The 17,628-nt window shown below is 44.6% G+C and overlaps 1 protein-coding gene across 8 annotated transcripts in view; it reads left to right on the top strand.

Moving 5' to 3' along the window:
- Nucleotides 1-17,628, top strand: part of LOC134353972 (zinc finger CCHC domain-containing protein 3-like) — a 233,661-nt gene that overhangs the window by 38,285 nt on the left and 177,748 nt on the right. For 7 of the 8 annotated variants that reach the window (XR_010019704.1, XM_063062585.1, XM_063062581.1 and 4 more), the window contains 2 exons: nucleotides 1,064-1,264; nucleotides 11,862-12,057. The gene's annotated coding sequence lies outside the window, so the exon portion shown is untranslated. Of the gene's footprint in view, nucleotides 1-1,063; nucleotides 1,265-4,454; nucleotides 4,658-11,861; nucleotides 12,058-17,628 lie in introns of all 8 variants that reach the window. The other variant, XM_063062582.1, reaches the window with a different exon arrangement.

The following is a 17,628-nucleotide window of genomic DNA, read 5'->3' as shown; positions in this document are numbered from 1 at the left end:
TGGCTGAGCTTCTCTCACAGAGACTGAGTTTTAGATTTTGTCTCAGCTTATCGGACAGTTCTTCTCCCCCCCCCCCCACCCCCTCCCGCCGCGCGCGTCTTAACTTTAATACATACCAAATGATTGACCAGTGGCAGAGTAATGCACACAGAATGCTGGAGGAACTCGGCAGGTCAGTCAGCACCTGAGTCATGAGAAGGGTCCTGGTCCAAAATGTTGATTCATTTCCATTGCTGCCTGACCTGCTGAGTTTCTCCAGCATTTTGCGTATCTATCTACAGAGAGCAATAAAGATTCAAGGTTTCGGGCTGAGACCCTTCATCTTGATCCTATGCTCACTGTTGAGCTAACTCTTGTTAGGCAGCAGATGCAGAGATAGAAGAGCATCACAGAGAAACCTGTGGTATGGACTGTCCATGCAGGACGCAGTCAGGGAGAGGGGGCTGGTTTAAGATTACAGAGCACCAGGGTTGGATCTGTAGCATAGGAGCAGGGGATTTTGTGATTTGCTGCTGGCACCCAATTGTGTTGCAGTTCCGTATTTGCCCACCATGCAGCGAATGCCCTCTTTAGCCCTGCTCAGGGACCGACGTACCTTCAAGTGGCAGATTTCATTCAGTATTGCTCCCTCACCTCTCCAGCAGATAAAATTGTTCTCTAAATTAGAGAGCTGACTCTCTTCTTTCTGCCTGTCCTTCTCAGTGACAACAAGCACAGGGAGCAGTGCTTCATATGAGCAAGCTCTTCCTCAAGTCTGTGCCCATCATTTTTAGAATCTGCAAGCCTGTGTAAAAGATTGGGTGACTTACCAAGAAAGCAGCAATTTATAAAAGCCCCGATTTGCCAGATTTTCAGTGCTTGCTATTTTTTATACTTTTCACCATCTTGGTTTGCAACCTGTTAAAGATGGTTTGGTTTTGGTAGACAAAGATTTGGGTTACCTGCAATAGGCAACACAAAGATTAGTTTTGAACTTTAGTGCCTGTGCATGTGTTGTCAGGGGTTTGGGAGTGGGCGCTGTGGAATAAACCTAGTGTTGATCACAGCCTTTCTTGTGAAACAGGAAATGTTTAAAAGGACAGGATGCAGCTGCGTCAAATTGTGCTGTCAGAGAAATCATCGAAGTCCCAATTTGTGGCGCTCTGGAAGAAGGCAGCTCTCGTTGCAGTGATGTCTGCGGGCAATCCGAAGAGAAACCGAGTGGCACCTGAACCACAGAGATATGGAAATCTGGACATTGGTGCAAATGTATGACGCTGGCCAGGTAGGTCTAAGTGTAACACATTGTTGGCTTGGAAGGAAACGAAGTGACAGACATTCTAGCCAAGCAATCACTTAAAATTGAAGATATGTCTGTAATGGTGCCTTTCTGTAATGGGGAGGTGAAAGTCATAATTGAAAAGTCTACTCCTTCACTCTGGCAATGAAGTTTGGAGAAGGAAAAAATAGGAGGGCAATTATATAAAATTCACAGGGTGGTGGGAACTCAACTGAGATATGGAATAAAAGGAGGGAAGAGTCGTGAATTTGACCATGAGGATTTTTGATGATGTGAGTTTTTTTGGGGGGGGGGAGAGAAGGAAATTAGTGGGTATACTTCCTGGTTTCTCTGCTGCACACTCCAATTAAGTTGGTGGCAGTAATGCACCTTGTGTTAGTCTGTAAACAGCTGTTAAACTTTACAAGAAGTGTGACTTGTTTGAGTGGGTGGAATTGGCAAATAATTATTTGGTGCTGCAGTCTGTTTAAAACAAAATCTTTAGAAAATTATTCTGCGGCTGGAGATGTGGGAAATGTACTGCACTGCTGATGTGTATTGGGACATCGGAGACAGTGGAGAAGGGGTGTGGTTGTCATCACCAATGCCTAAATGCAGAGGTGGGGTTACTTTGATGAAATTGGGGAGCATCACAGCTTAATCTGTAGTGTGGACTCTGGTGAAGCGACAGCTTCAAGTCCCAGGGCACTGGACCCTGTTTTGCAGTGCAGGAACTTTGGGCCCTTGAGATTTGGCATTTACGCCTTTTTGCTCTGCAGGTGTGTATTTGCCTGCTGTCCCTTGAATAGTTTCCACGAATGCCTCCCTTTTGCTCTGCTCAGGAACCAATGTACCTGAAGTGGCAGATTTCATTGACCTGTGGTGCTTTGTCTCTCAGGCTGGTGAGATTGCCCCTTCAGAACAGAGAGACGTGACTGATTCTCTCCTTTCCTTTCTCGGTAATGAGCAACAACAGTCGAGCTCAGGAATGACTATAAACTGTGTTTTTGCACCGAACCCAATGCTGATTTAAACTTGTATGTCTGCGCCTGCACGTAGTTTGTACTGGTCAATTGCCTGCTTGTTTCACATTCTCTGCCTCAGTCTCCTCCCTGTCACCTCAATATCCTCTTGATTTTATGCTACCTCTGGCATGGGAAGTGGATTTTGGCCATCTGCCCTATCCCAGTCTCCTGTATTGTTATATCCTTGTGTCAGGGCAACCCCCGGATACCCTTGTCTCCATGGGAAGCAAGTGCAGCCTATCCAGTCTCTACCCAGAGCAAAAGTCTGCCAGTACAGGCAGCATCCCGGTGAATCTTGCCTGTGCCCTTGCTACAGTGTAGCGAGCAGCACAGTACGCAGATTTCCCAGGTGTGGCCGGGCCATTGTCTCAAAGTTGCAATGTGGCATTCCATTCAGTGAGCTGGCCCACGAAGGTGAGTCTGCCTCATTCCTTAGAGCTGTGTCACCACTTTTGTCAAACTACACCCTACTTACCCCATCGCTACCGGACTTCCAAGAGCGTATGACCTCACAGCTGCCGGACATACTATTGCACTTGGACAACTTTCCAACTGATCCGTACGATACCACAGCCCTGGTGACGACATTCTTCGTCATCATAATGCTGTCAACATCTGCATCATCTGCAAACTGTCTCATTGTACCTGCCGTGTCCACGATCAAGTGGATAATACAGGTGATGGAGCTGCCACAACCAGCCTTACATTACCGCATTAGTCACAAACATACAAACTGCAATCAATCGGCAGAAAATCCTTCCACTAATACCCTCTGTGCTCGTGCCCAAACCTCCTCCCTCCTCTTCCCCCCCCACCCCCCCCAATTTCCATGTCAGTTTTGGACCTCGTTGACCATCATGCATAACTGTACAGAGTTGTGTAACTCTTTGTGAACTCAGCCCCAGTCCAGCAGATAGGGCCTGTGTGATTGTTGGGAACAGGGCTCACTAGTGGGTGGAGGCTTGAGGCTGTTGGTGGGGGGGGAAGAGGTTGGAACAGTTTGTGCAGCAGGGGCTTGGAAGGGAAGCAGAAAGGTGAGTGTTTAGTATTCTGGTTGGATCACCTCTGCCATGCAGAGCTATTGGTTCTGTTGCAGACTTTAGTTCACATTTTGCTCAAAGCTCGGTTAGCAATTAGGCCTTTTTGAAAGGGAATAAAAGAATCTTGTCTTACGGTGGGGGGGGAGGAGCAACAATGGGTGTGTGCTCTTCAAGCTGAAGGCTGAAGTGCAGCCGTTCACAGCTCATGCTTTATTTAATGTGCAATTACAGTATTTCAGTGGATGAGCTTCCCTCACGGAGGCTGGTTTTTAAAGATTGGAGCCGTAGACTTTGTGTCTGCACAGATTATAGGACAGTTCTTCCCACTTTTTAAACAGTTCAGTTAATCCTCCTATCTTGACTATTATACGTACCAAATAATTTAGCAGTGCCAGAATAACACAGAAAAAATGCTGGGGCTCTGAGGGTCAGGCAGCATCTATGGAGAGCAATATAGAGTTGACATTTCGGTTCGAGACACCATCTTGTTCTTCTTCTCACTGCTGAGGTGACTGTGGTTATGCAGCAGCTGCAGAAACAAAGGTATCACAGAGGAATCGGTAGTGTGGACCAGTGATGCAGTTCGCAGGTGGGGCGGGGCTGGCTTAAGATCCCTGGGCACCGAGGTTGGTTCTGCATTGTGGGAACAGGACCCATAGTGAATTGGCTAAGGACTGGTGTACCTTAAAATGGCAGATTTCAATCAGCTTTGCGCCTTTAATCTCAGGCTGATAAAGTTGCCCTCTAATTTAGAGGGCTGACTTTTTTCCCCCTATCCTTTTTGGTAACAATGAGAATAACGTGTAGAACTTCGCATGAGCAAGCCCTTACTTAAACCTATACCCTGTGCTTTTAGGCTCCCCAAGTCTTCATAACAGACTGTGTGACTTAAGAAGAAAACAGCAATTTATAAAAGCCTGGTTCACCAGATGTTCAGTGTGCGTTCATTTTTACCTTTCACCATTTTGGTTTGGAACCTGTTAAAGATGGTTTGGTTTTAGGAATGGAAGATTCGGGTTACCCACAATAGGCAACACAAAGATGAGTTTCGAATGTTAGTGCCTGCGCTCGTGTTGACAGGGGCGCTTTGAAATAAAATTAGTATTGATTGCAGCTTCCCTTGTGAAACAGGAAATATTTTAGTGGAAAGGAGGCGGCTCCATTGAAATTGTGCCATCGGTCTGGTCATGTAAATCCTCAAATTCACAATTGGCGGTGCTGTGCAAGAAGGCTGCTGTCATCAGGGTGATGTTTGCTGGAGAGAAATTGAGCTGGACGTGAACCACGGCGACTTGGCAATTGTGATATTGCTGCCAAAGTACGAGCCAGATCAGGTAGGACTCAGTGTGACACGTTAGGGTTGAAGGAAGGGAAGTGTAGGCATTCTAGCCAAACAATCAGAGATTGATAGGTTCTTGATTGCACATGGCATTGAAGATTACGGGGAGAAGGCCAGGAACTGGAGTTGAGAAGGAGATTGAAAAAAGGATCATCCATGATTGAATGGTGGAGCAGACTTGATGGGCCAGATGGCTTAATTCTGCTCCTATTGTCTTATGGTCAATCAGTAAAGTTCAGGATGTAAACGTACCTTTGTATAAAGGGGAGATGAAAACCTTAATTAAAAAGTCTTTTCAATCACTGTGACAATGAAGTTGGGATAAAGAAAAGAAAGGACAGAAGAAGTGGTATTCACGCGTTTACGTATTGGACAATAATTCCTTGTTCAGAATTGATATGCACGATTCGGCATTTGTAGGGAGTGCACTTGTCAATAAATAGTGCAGCATGTATTGTTTGAATGCAATTCCTATGAAGTTCAGAGGAAATGTCTAATTGCTAAATTGAGATATTTAGGACAGACAGTTGAACACGGAAAATTTGTTAGGATATCACTTTATGAAAAGCATGAGACTTTTTGATATTATTTGAGTTTTGTGGGTGAAGGGATTTTAGTGGGAATACTTCCTGTTTGTTTGCACCACACTCTAGTTCAGTAGGTGGTGGTAACGCACCTTGTGTTGTTCTGCCAACTGTGTTTAAACTTTGCAAGAAGAACCATTACACTTTTAAATTAGTTGCCTTAGAAAATGATTATCTGGCATTGCCACCTGAAGAAATTCTTTGGAAGTTTATTTTCTGGCTGGAGATGGGGGCAATGCACTGCACTGCTGATGTGTAGGCATCGGGGACAGTGGAGAAGGGCAGGGGTTCTGCCCTTCCCGATGCCTGAATGTGTTACTGAGGAGGGGCTGGGCTGGGTGGTGCAGGTGCAAAACTTCATCACAATGCTCCCTTTGCAAGGTGCATCACAATCCAAGTTCATGGTGAGTGAGAGTGGTCAACTGCTGCTTGACGGAGGGGATGGATGAGGCTAGGTAGGCAGAGCTTCCCCAATGGTGTGGCTCAGTGCTCATTTTTCTAGCTGCTCTGTATTGTCTCCCTTGCTCAATTTGCAGTTTTTCTGACATACTCCAGCACCTGGAAATGTTGATCCAAAGACTGGAGAATTGCGTGGTCTATTTGAAGCTCCCATGTCCTGCTGAGGTGGCGTTCTCCTTGCAAAGTTCCCAAAATTTGGTTGATATGAGATCTTTGAAAAGAGAAAGGGTTTTCCAATCGACAGATATTTGTGAAAAGCAACAGTGGGTTTGTACTTTCCCAGCTGGAGAGTGAGTTGAAGCCTTTCACACCTGTTTTTTTTATTTTCTGTGCTATTATAATTGAGTGGTTTTGCTGGATTTTAAAGATTGAAGTCAAACTTGGTTTCCACAGGTTGTCAGATTGCCACCCTAATTTGTTTTATGTTCAGTCTGTGCTTTTCACTGACTTTTCAGACAGCAACTGCAGTGGCCTCTGCTTGGCTAATTCTTATTCTGCATTTGCTGCAGAAGTGAGAATGTTACAGAAATCTGTGCCTAGTGAGAAGTTGTAGGACAGCAGTGGGGAAGGGGACAACTTCACATCCCTGGGAACTGGGGTCAGTTATGCAGCAGAGCAGGGGTGCTGAAATACGTCATTTCAGTTGGGTTGATATTTGCGGGCAAATTGAGTGATCAGCCACTTGACATCACTGTAAATGTAGGTGTATGGCTGGGTATGGTTAAGTGTAACTAAGTAGCTTTTGATTTTTTTTTTGTCTGTAATATCATAGGACATAGGAGCAGAATTAGGCCATCTGGCCCATATAGTCTGCTCCACCATTCAATCATGGCTGATCTTTTTTTGTCTCCTCCTCAACCCCAGTTCCCGGCCTTCACCCTGTAATCTTTGCCATGTCCAATCAAGAACCTATTAATCTCTGCCTTAAATACATCCAACAAACTGGCTTACACAGCTGCATGTGGCAACAAATTCCACAAATTCACCACCCTTTGGCAAAAGAAATTTCTCTGCATCTCTGTTTTGAAAGGGCTCCCCTCTATCCTGAGGCTGTGCCCTCTTGTCCCAGACTCTCCTACCATGGGAAAATCCATTCCATAGCTACTCTGTCTAGGCATTTCAACATTCAAAAAGTTTCAATGAGATCCCCTCTATCCTTAATTCCAGTGAATACAGATCCAGAGCCATCAAAAGTTCGTCGTATGATAACCCCTTCATTCCTGGAATCATCCTTGTGAACCTCCTCCGGACCCTCTCCAATGCCAGCACATCTTTTCTAAGATGAGAGGCCCAACTAAAACTGTTCACAATACTCAAGGTGAGGCCTCACCAGTGCCTTATAAAGCCTCAGCATCACATCCTTGCTCTTGCATTCTAGATCTCTTGAAATGATAATGCTAACATGGCCTTTGCCTTCCTCACCGCCGACTCAACCTGCAAGTTAACCTTCAGGGTATTCTGCACAAGGGCTCCCAAGTCCCTCTGCATCTCAGGTTCCTGGATTTTCTCCCTGTTCAGAAAATAGTCCGCACATTTGTTTCTACTACCAAAGTGCAGGGCCATGCATTTTCCAACATTGTATTTCATTTGCCACTTTTTTGTCCATTCTCCTAATCTGTCGAAGTCCTTCTGCATCCTACCTGTTTCCTCAACACTACTTGCCCCTCCACCAATCTTCATATCATCTGCAAACTTGGCAACAAAGCCATCTATTCCATCATCTAAATCTTTTATAGACAGCATAAAAAGAAGTGGTTCCAACACCATCCCTTGCAGAACACCACTAGTCACTGCCAACCAGAAAAGGATCCTTTTATTCCCATTTGCTGCCTCCTACCAATCAGCCAATGCTCTAACCATGTTAGTAATTTTCCTGTGATACCATGGGCTCTTAACTTGGTAAGCAGCCTTATGAAATGAAATATCTTTATTGTCATTGCATAGTACAATTTGTCATGCTCCAATACAGCGAAAATGAGTTTGCAGCTCTTGTACTCAATGCTATAAAACAACAAATAAAATAAATAAACAATAAATAAAATCAAGTAACCAGCCAGTACGAGCAATGTTCAGCAGTACAAAAGCACAACTCAGGTGCATGACATCCATAAAACCAGTATTAAAGTAGCAATATAACAAATTATGGATGATGCTTGATCGATTGGTTCGGAGCAATTATAGCTCTGGGGAAAAAGCTATTTTTCAGTCTAGAAGTGTGGGCATAGAAAATCTTATAACATCCGCCAGATGGAAGAAGTTCAAACAGATGATTGCATGGGTGTGTATTGTCCTTACAGATGCTTGTAGCTTTCCTTAGGCAGCGTGAGCTGTAGGTGTCCTCCAGGGCTGGGAGCTGTGTCCTGATGATCTTCTGTGCGCTAGAGACGGCCTGCTGAAGTGCTTTCTTATCAGCTGCTGTACAACTGAGATACCACACAGAGATGCAGTATGTTAAGTTGCTCTCTGTGGTGCAGCGGTAAAAGGTCACCAGCATCTGTTCAGGTAGACCAGCTTTCTTCTGCGTCCTAAGGAAAAATGAGCGTTGCTGTGCTTTCTTAACTATGTGTGGCACCTTGTCAAAGGCCTTTGTCAATCTGAACGCACTCCCTACCTTCCTGTCCCCATCAAAACTAAAACTCTTACCCAAGGGTAAGGACCAGAGGTATAGATTCTGTTGTTCTGTATTGAGATTACATCTGCATGGGATTGTGATGATTTTCTCTGGACAGTGTGTTTAGGTCCTCTAAGGTCTCCCTTGCCTTGTTGGAGGGTCACACCTTTGCAAAGATTCTTTCAGACACTGACTTTAGTCCAGAGAGTTCATCATAGGAAAGGAGGAGGGCAAGAATTGCGTGGTCTTGTTTGCAGTTTTTGTGTCCTGCAGAGCTGGTATCTCTTTAGCTTGTATTTAACATGAAGGCAGGAAATTACTAAATTCTCAATATTGGATAGGTGAAGCCTTGGGAAAGAGGAAAGACTTTCCCAGTCTCCATATTGGTAAAAAGTAGCAATGGGTGTGTTTGCCTGCTTCTCCAGCTGAAGGCTGAATACTCCTCATGCTCGATATATATGTTCTGCACAATCCGTGGCTGTCTCATCAGCTTTTTGAATCACTGCCATTATCGTTCCCCAGCTACTATCACCTCCTTCCAGCCGCTGCTGCACTTGCCCTTTAAAAGAGCGAGATCTTTCTTCATTACTGGCGCTCTCGGTAGTTGCCCATGTACCATCCCGCACCCCCTGGGCCATCCTGTCCCACATATTCCTCGGGCACTTGGCTTTCACTAACACATGTATATCTTTAGGGTGCATCTGGTGAATTTCAACCATTTCCTTGAGCTTGCGCCAGAATCCTGAATTCCCACAGGCGACTTTAAGTGAGGGCAACTGGGACAAAATGCTTTGTTTCTCCCCGGAGGTGAAGGGCTTATGAATAGTCGTAATCAAGGTCAAGGGCTGGCTCGGATCATCAGGGTTCTCAACCTGACGTTGCCTGACCTCAATAGGTGCCATTCTGGTAGATCTATCTGGGTAAAACCTCTCCCTGAGCTATCTCCATACTAATTCCCACTCTACGCAAAAATCATAGATGGGTAGCAGTTAAACAGTACATACTTAAAACCGCAGAGTATGTATTCCACAGTCTGCCACTTCTGAGTACTCGAACTCATGATGCCTGCTGTATTCTTTTGCATCACACTTGCAAACGCGTACACTAAAATACAACTCCCCGAACGAGTATACACGCCCCTACTCTGGCGTCTCAAACCGTACCATTGGTTACCACCTTTCGCAACTGGTGGTCCAAGTCTCACCAAGTTAACGTGCAGTGATTCCTCACTTACATAAACACACGTGCACACGCATACACTGCTTTATATCTACCAGTTCAGCTCTCCACGTTCATGATACTTTGTGTTCCCGTCTACCACCGACCGAACTGATCCAAGTGTGAGTGTTATTTTAGAAAAATACTCACCAACTTAGACTGCTAGGAATGCTGGCCACACGACAAGTCACGAAGTATCCCACTTCTGACACCAAATGTTGTAGCGTGAATGAAATCACTGGAGAGACAGTTTCTGGTAGATACAAAGCAGCTTCTTTATTCGAAACCAAGGTACAGCAGGCACCATACGGACGGAGATGCTTTCCGTAGAAAGGTCTGCTAGCTCAATGTGGGCTTGATATTTATATGCTAAACACAAAGGCAATCGCTACATAAAAAGTTATAGTCAATGCATAGACAATGCTTCCTATTGAAGCTACATACAAAATGTCACACCATCCTTTCCTTCCGACGCCAACATGTCGGGGTTGGTATCCACAGCCTTTAGGAATGCAAGTTAAGTCTACGATACATTTATTTGGCATTTCCCCTGCTAACATAGAAGACAATTAATATTTATAATGTATAGATAATACTGTCTTCGAAACTACAGCATCAGGTGAAAGTATGGTGCCAGAAGCATCTGGTATTCACACCTTTTTAGGAAGCGCATTGTTGTGGACTCAATCCACAGTACTTTGTCAAATAGAAGTCTGGTGGCCAAAGTCATTTAAGTGTAAACAAATCATCTACCCAAAAAAACTCACTCTAACAGGCTGGAAGGCCTGGGGCTGTGGGTGAGGATGGCTGTGAGGGAACAGTGCATGCAACGTGGGGCTTGGAAGGGAACGAGGAAGGTGAGCATTTGGTAGTCTGGTTGGAGCTTCGCTGCACTGCAGAGCTGTTGGTTCTGTTGCAAAACTTAGCTGGCATTTTGCTCAAAGCAATTAAGGCTGCGTCCACACTAGACTGGATAAATCCGTAACCAAAGCTTTTTCTCTTCGTTTTGACCTTCTGTCGACACGGAAACGGCATTTTCCTCCCCTGAACAGGGAGATTTTCAGAAACGCTCTCCAGAGTGAATAAATCTGAAAACGCCTAATATCCGGCCTAGTGTGTACAGGGTAACCAGCTATTTTAAAACCGCTGTCATGGCGTGCTGCAACAAATGGTGGCGGCAGCGCAGCATTTCATTGTTTTCTTGAACGCAACCTCCAACACCACAACAACATCTGACAATGGATGTGTAACAGCCTAATGTAACATTGTATGGAAATACAAGATAACACTGATGCAGACATGTTTTATACATTTAACAAGGTGCTTTATTAATGTATTGTTTGTGCAAACATTCAATAGATGCAATTGTCACTTTTGCCCAGTAACTCCTTTTATTGCACATGTTAAATACAGCAAAATAATACACAAAGACATGGCAAAAGTAAAGGTAAACAAATGAGGTAACAGCAAATTTCACTTTTGCCCAGTAGCAAGCCTTATTACATTTAGTTGAAGCTGTTGTCCCTTTCATCGGTGAAGAGACTATGGCTGTAGGAAATGTTTCTGGACAAACGCGCACCAAGATTTTTGTTTGGCAATTTCCTTTTAAGTTTTTCTAGTCTGTAACTGGACAAACGCACAACAAGTATACTGTTTCCTCTTCGCTTGTTTTCTGTGTGTCCTGTGCATGCCCAGTAGGAGGAGATGCACCCAAATATCCGTTTTAATGTAGACAGAGGTATTTTTTAAAACTCCTACTGTGGACGCCTGTGGCTTTTACGCGAAACCGGCGTTTTCAAAATTATCCGGTCTAGTGTGGATGTAGCCCAAGTCTTTTTAAAGGGAATAATCTCATCTACAGGAGGAACAATGGGTGTGCTCTCCAGCTGAAGGCTGAGGTTCAGCCAATAACACTGTGCTTTTTTAAAAATGTGCAATTACAATTGTTGAGTGGCTGAGCTTCCCTCAGAGGCTGGCTGAGTCATAGACTTTGTCTCCACATGTTATTGGACTGTTTTCCCCCCCCCCCCACCTTTTAACAATTCAATTTGTTCCCTTGTCTTGACTTTGATAGCTAGCAAATGATTGACCCATGGCAGACTAATGCACACAAAATGCTGGAGGATGATCTCACAAGGTTAGGCAGCATCTGTGTTTGGAATTTGTTAAAGATGGTTTGGTTTTGGTGATGGATGATTCCGGTCACCCACAATGGGCAACACAAAGATGAGTTTGAACGTTAGTGTCCGCGTGTGTGTCGGCAGGGCTTCGGGAGTGGGTGCTGCAGAATGAAACAAGTATTGATTACAGCCTTTCTTGTGAAACAGGAAATATTTGAAGGGAAAGGAGGCAGCTCCATCAAAATTGTGCAGTCGATCATCGAAATGCTCAAACTGACTGTCCGCGGCTCTGTGGAAGAAGGCAGCTGTGGTCGGAGTGATGTTTGCTGGAGGGAAACTGAGCTGAACGTGAACCACAGTGACCTGGCAATTGTGGACGTCGCTGTGAACGTACAACGTTTGAGTGAGTGGTTTTTGAAAATGATCATCTTGCGCTGCCATCTGATGAAAATCTTTGCAAAGTTATTTTGGGGCTGGAGATGTGGGAAATGCACTGCTGATGTGTATTGGGATGTCTAAGATTTTGGAGAAGGGTTGGAGTTCTGCTGTTGCCTGAATGTATTACTGAGATGGGGCTTTGGTGCTGTGTTGTGGGGGTGGGGAGGATTAGGTACGCAAGGTGCAAAATGCCATCACAATGCAGCCATGGAGATGCCTCACAATCCAGGTTTACGGCAGAGTTTTCGGAACACTGTTCATCTGTGCTCATTTTTCTTGTTGCTGTGTAAAGTCTCCCTTGTGGGAGGGTCACACCTCTGCAAAGATTCTCACTTTTGCAAAGAGTCTTTCAGACAGGCACTGATCAGAGTCTGTGCAGTTAATCAAAGGGAAAGAGAGGACCATGAATTGTGTGGTCTTGTTTGCAAATCCTGCATCTGACACAGGTGGTATTCTCTTGTTTAGCATGAATTTAGCAGGAACAGTAATATTTCCAAAATTACACAGAAGTGAAGTCTTTGGAAAGAGGATAGACTCTCCCACTGTAAGCATTAATGGGCGTGTTTGCCTGCTCCAGCTGAAGGCTGAGATGTAGCCATTCACACCTCTATTTGTTCTGTCTATGATTACTATTGTTTGGTGGCTGTGCTTCCCTCAGAGAGGCTGGTTGGTCTGGATGTTAAAGATTCACGCCATAGCCTTTGTGTCTCTACAGGTCATTGGACAGTTTTCCCCAGATTTTTTAAAACAGTTCGATTTGTGTACGTGTCTTGGCTGTTTTGCATACAAAACAATTTAATAATGGCCTCCTGTTCCTCTGCTCACTGCTGAGCTGACATGGGTTATACAGTGGGTGCAGAAATAGGGTGGCTTTGCAGACTAATCAGTGGCGTGGCCTGATGGTGTGACAGGCTAGCTTCAATTCCCTGAGCACTTGGCCCTGTTCTGCAGTGCAGGAACAGGGACCCTCACAATTTGGCGGTTGCGCCCTTTTGCTTTGTAGGTTTGCATTTGCCCACCTTTCCCTGAATTGTTTCTGTGAATGCATTCCGTTTGCCCTGCTCAGGGACCATTGTACCTTCAAATTGCAGATTTTATTGAGTCCTTGTCTCATCTCAGGTTGGTGAAATTACCCCAACAGATCTCCCCTCCCTTCCCTTCTTTGTAATGAGGAGCAGAGAACAGTCGAGCACTGGAATGGCTTCTCAGCCTACTGTCGTTGTACCAACCACAATATTGATTGAAACTTGCACATCTGTGCCTGCATGTGATCTGTACCCCTCAGTTGCCCACTGGCTTCATAATCTCTATCTCAGTCTCCTCCCTGTCAGCTCAACATCCTCTCATTTTATGCTACCTGTGCCGTGGGAAGTGGATTTTGACAATAGTCCATATCCTGGTTTCCCATATTGTTATATACTGTGTCAGGGCAACCCCCGGGACCCCTTATCTCTGTGGGAAACGAGCCCAGTCTATCCAGTCTCAGCCCATAACAAAAGTTCCCCAGTGCAGGCGTCCTTGCTACAGTGCTGCAAGCATCACAGCATGAAGATTTCCCAGGTCAGCCGCACCAGAGTCTTGTAAAATTGCAGCGTCACATCCTGCTTATTGTGATGGCTTACGAAGGCGAATCTGCCTCAATTCTCCGAGCTGTGTCACTACTTCAGCGAACTATGCTGTTCCCCATAACTGTTTATCTTCCCGAAACATATGGCCTTGCAGCAGTTTCCGGACATTGAATTGAACCTGGGTAACTTTCCCACCAATCCGTATGGTGGGACATACCTGAGCGATAACCTGCCTTGCCCTGCGAAATCTCCCTGAATTATAAACCCAAAGAGCTAAGTTTGCTATGAGCAAATACTTAATTAAACAAACACAGCGGTGGGGGGGGGGGTGGCATCTATGTCCTTTTGTGTTATTTATTTAATTGCGTTCTCTTTATCTAGTTTTAGGACTTGTGTGAAGTTATGAACACATTTTAGACCATATTTACGGAGAAAGGGTTCACAAACTTTCTAGCACCACTGTAAGCCACACATGTGAAGGCCAGGAACTGGACTTGTCAGGCTGTTTGAGGCACACACACCATTGGGAGCATTTAGTAGGCAGTGGGAGCTTGTTTCCATTATCACACCTGCCTATAACACCATAAGGAACCTTATCTTCTAGTGCTGTGCCATTAGGGCAGCTCCACCCCATGGCAACACAGTGCTCACTCAATGCTTCATTCTCATTCTTGGGCCCCGCGATCATCTTGTGCTGGTGCTTTACTATGGCTGCAAGCAGAAAGCATCAGTCTGGCTATCCTTTCTCCTAGTGAATTAAGTATGTGTAGTTGTGTTAAGTTAATGATGTGGTGTCTCTTTTCAACCCCGAGGAAATCCAACTGATACAACTATTCTACAGGTGGCTGGTAATGAAACTACCAAATACTGCGCTATTATTGGTCCATCCAGGGACTCTATTGTTTATAGGAGGGAGGTCTCTCTCTTACTCATCCATCTAAAAAGAGTGATCTTCTGTACCACCACTGGATCCTGCCGACTGTGCCAAATGTAAAGTAAGGGCACGTTCAGGGATCCAATGAGTGAAACAAGACAAATTTAAAAAATGGGTATATTAATTCTTTATTTGGAAATGAACAGTGGAAACACTAAATCAGGCATCTAGCTACATAAACGTTTGTCTAAACTACCCAATGCCACTATACTGACCTTCATTTGCCCTTTAATTGAAAGGGTACCCTGCTAAATCTCCCTAATTATGAAACTGAAGAACGAACAGATAATTAATTAAACAAATGTGGGGGGTGGGGGTGGGAAGGCTGCCTACATCTGCAGCGCTCTCTCTCAATGGTCCTTCAGCGTTGGTTGCAGCTTCAACCTGAAGAAGAGAGAGAAGGTGAACCCCTTCTACATGCTCAAAGGTGCCCGGAACTAGAAATTGGCACCGTGGCATGCAAACCAGCCAATGAGAAGAGAGCATTGTAAACTTTAAACGACCCAGTTACTGACTGGCACAACAGAAACATAGCTTTTGACCAGCAAGGAAGCCACCCCTCCACACATGGCAGTTACCTATCATATCCCTATGTGCATCTATGTCTGCAGTGACATTTACGCTTTCATCCCTAATGGCTACCTGCAAGACTGTAAGCAGAGATCGTTCTGGGAATTTGACCAACAGTCTTTAAAAGCAGCTTTGTCATTCATATACCTTCTTCCCTACTGGCTGATTGCAGTTTAATCATGTTCTTACCTTCACCTCTTCATTCACTGACAGCTGAAACTCAGCAGCATCTGGTTACTGTCTCGTTGGGGGTACCAGCAAGGTAATTGTATCAGGCTCACAGGCACCAGTTCACACTCTCTGCCATGACAAAAAAAATGGTCAGATTGTGACAACTGGTGTCTCAGACCCTTCCATCAGTGTACAGGAAGGGTTGGGTGGTCTGCATTTGAACGGTTGCAAGGACCTTAGCCCATGGGCACACACTGCTGGGCTGTCCATTTGGTCACTGACCCAAACACTGGAAGGGCCAGCTCATTTGTATTCACTCCCCAATTCAGGCTGGGGTCACTGCCTTCAGGCGCTGTGTGTAATTTCTTCCTTCTCAGTCTGCCTTGCCATCGAAGCTATGGAACATGATGTAACTCAGGTCCCTTCTCATCTGTTTTTTCCGCGATATTTTTATATTCTGATCTGTACAACTGATCATCTACCTTTCAGAAACCTACCTGCAAGAAACACCCTTCATTGCAGAGTACAGTTACAGTTGTACTTTAACACACTGTTCATGGTTTGCTGTTACGCGCTCTGTGTCTTTTGCATTTGGGTTTGTTTTGGGTCTGATTTCTTCGGCTGTGGTGAGGTCTGATGCAACTGGCTGGTGTTCGTCACTTAGGTTCTCTGCAATGACACTTACTGGGTACAGTTGATTGCTTGCTCTGTCTGTGAGGGTGACAAGGAGGTGAGTCATACCGTTTCACCCAAGTCCAGAGTTTCCACTGGCTACCTCGTTGGCTCTGCACACAAACACTTATCATTTATCAAAAGTACCTCCTGTGGTTCTATCCATCTGGGAGCAAATCTGCCTTTTCTGGCAGCTCTCTCACCATGACTTTGTTGGATCTGGTGATTTCTGATCCACAGGTGTTTTTTTTTCCCAGAGTCGGAGTATGAATCGAAAATTTGTCGCTTTGCAATTGTTTATTGAAAGTTTAGAACAAAGAAGCAAGCACAAAGCATGTGGCAATAGTTCTACTGATAGGGGGATGATCAGAAACTAAGATGGCGATTTTTGCAGAAACAGACACCACAAGCAGTCCCTGGGTTACGAATGAGATCTGTTCCTAAGTCTGTCTTTAAGTTGAATTTATAGGTAAGTCGAAACAGGTACATACGGTTCTTAGCATCAGTTAGTCAAATGTTTGTCTTGTATATAGTATATATTTTACCTTTCTATGCATATAAAACACTTAAACACTTCCAAATACACTAAAACATAAACATAATACAGTAATAATAAAATTAACTACATACTGTACTGAAGAGAGAATCTATATGTGTGTAGGTATACAGTACTGTAAAAAACATTAAAGGAACAGTTCTTAAAACAGTTTAGATAGAGAAAAGAGATTATGATTAAAGGCTAACACTAACTCTCGTTCCATCGATGTCTTGCATACCAGAAGGGGCATTTGTGAGGTAACATTATGATAACATTAATAATTGGATGATGCAGGAGAAGATGATGGAATGATGGCTGTTGTTGAAGATGATGGGCTTGGTGTTGGAGAGGATGGACCTGGTGCTGGAGAATCAGGGTTTGATTCTGCTGCTGGAGAGGGGGAGTTTACTAGAGTCAATTTTTTGAAGTAGGCATCAAGGGGACGTTTGTACAGAGCTTTTCTTTTTCTCGTCATAAATGGCCTTGTAGCAGCTGAGGCCCTCGGTAACTGTACGGTAAACTTTGAACCTCTCTGTATTAGGATCTTGCTCCTCTAACTTTGCCATCCCTGCTTCAGTGAGACGAAAGGCTTCAGCTAACTCTTTCATCAAAAACTTTTTCAGTTCTGGAGTTTTTAGGTCCCAGTCTTCTTCCTCAAATGCTATCATCTGCTGCTGTAGTTCCATAAGGTCTTCATTGGTCAGTTCTTCGGCATGGGAGTCGAGTAACTCTACAACATCATTTTCACTGATGTCCAACTGCAGTTGATTACCAATATCAGCCACAGCTTGCCTGGCTTCAGCGATTGCCGTCAGCTGTAAACCCCTGAAAAGCATGTGTGAATTGGGGGCACAATTTGTTCCACATTCCTTTCATATTTGACCTCTTCACTTCATCCCAAGAATCAGCAATATTCTTGATGGCATCATAGATGTTATAATTCCTCCAGAACTCCCTTAAAGCTCATCACATCATCTTGGGTAGCCCTGACTGCTTGTGAGAAAGATTGCCGTAAATAATAGGCCTTAAAGGAGGCTATGACTCCCTGATCCATTGACTGAAGTAGCGATGTGGTGTTGGTGG

Source organism: Mobula hypostoma, chromosome 11, assembly GCF_963921235.1.
Source record: "Mobula hypostoma chromosome 11, sMobHyp1.1, whole genome shotgun sequence".
Taxonomy (NCBI): domain Eukaryota; kingdom Metazoa; phylum Chordata; class Chondrichthyes; order Myliobatiformes; family Myliobatidae; genus Mobula; species Mobula hypostoma.
Note: the sequence above shows the minus strand (reverse complement) of the source record. Positions and strands in the feature narration are given on the sequence as shown.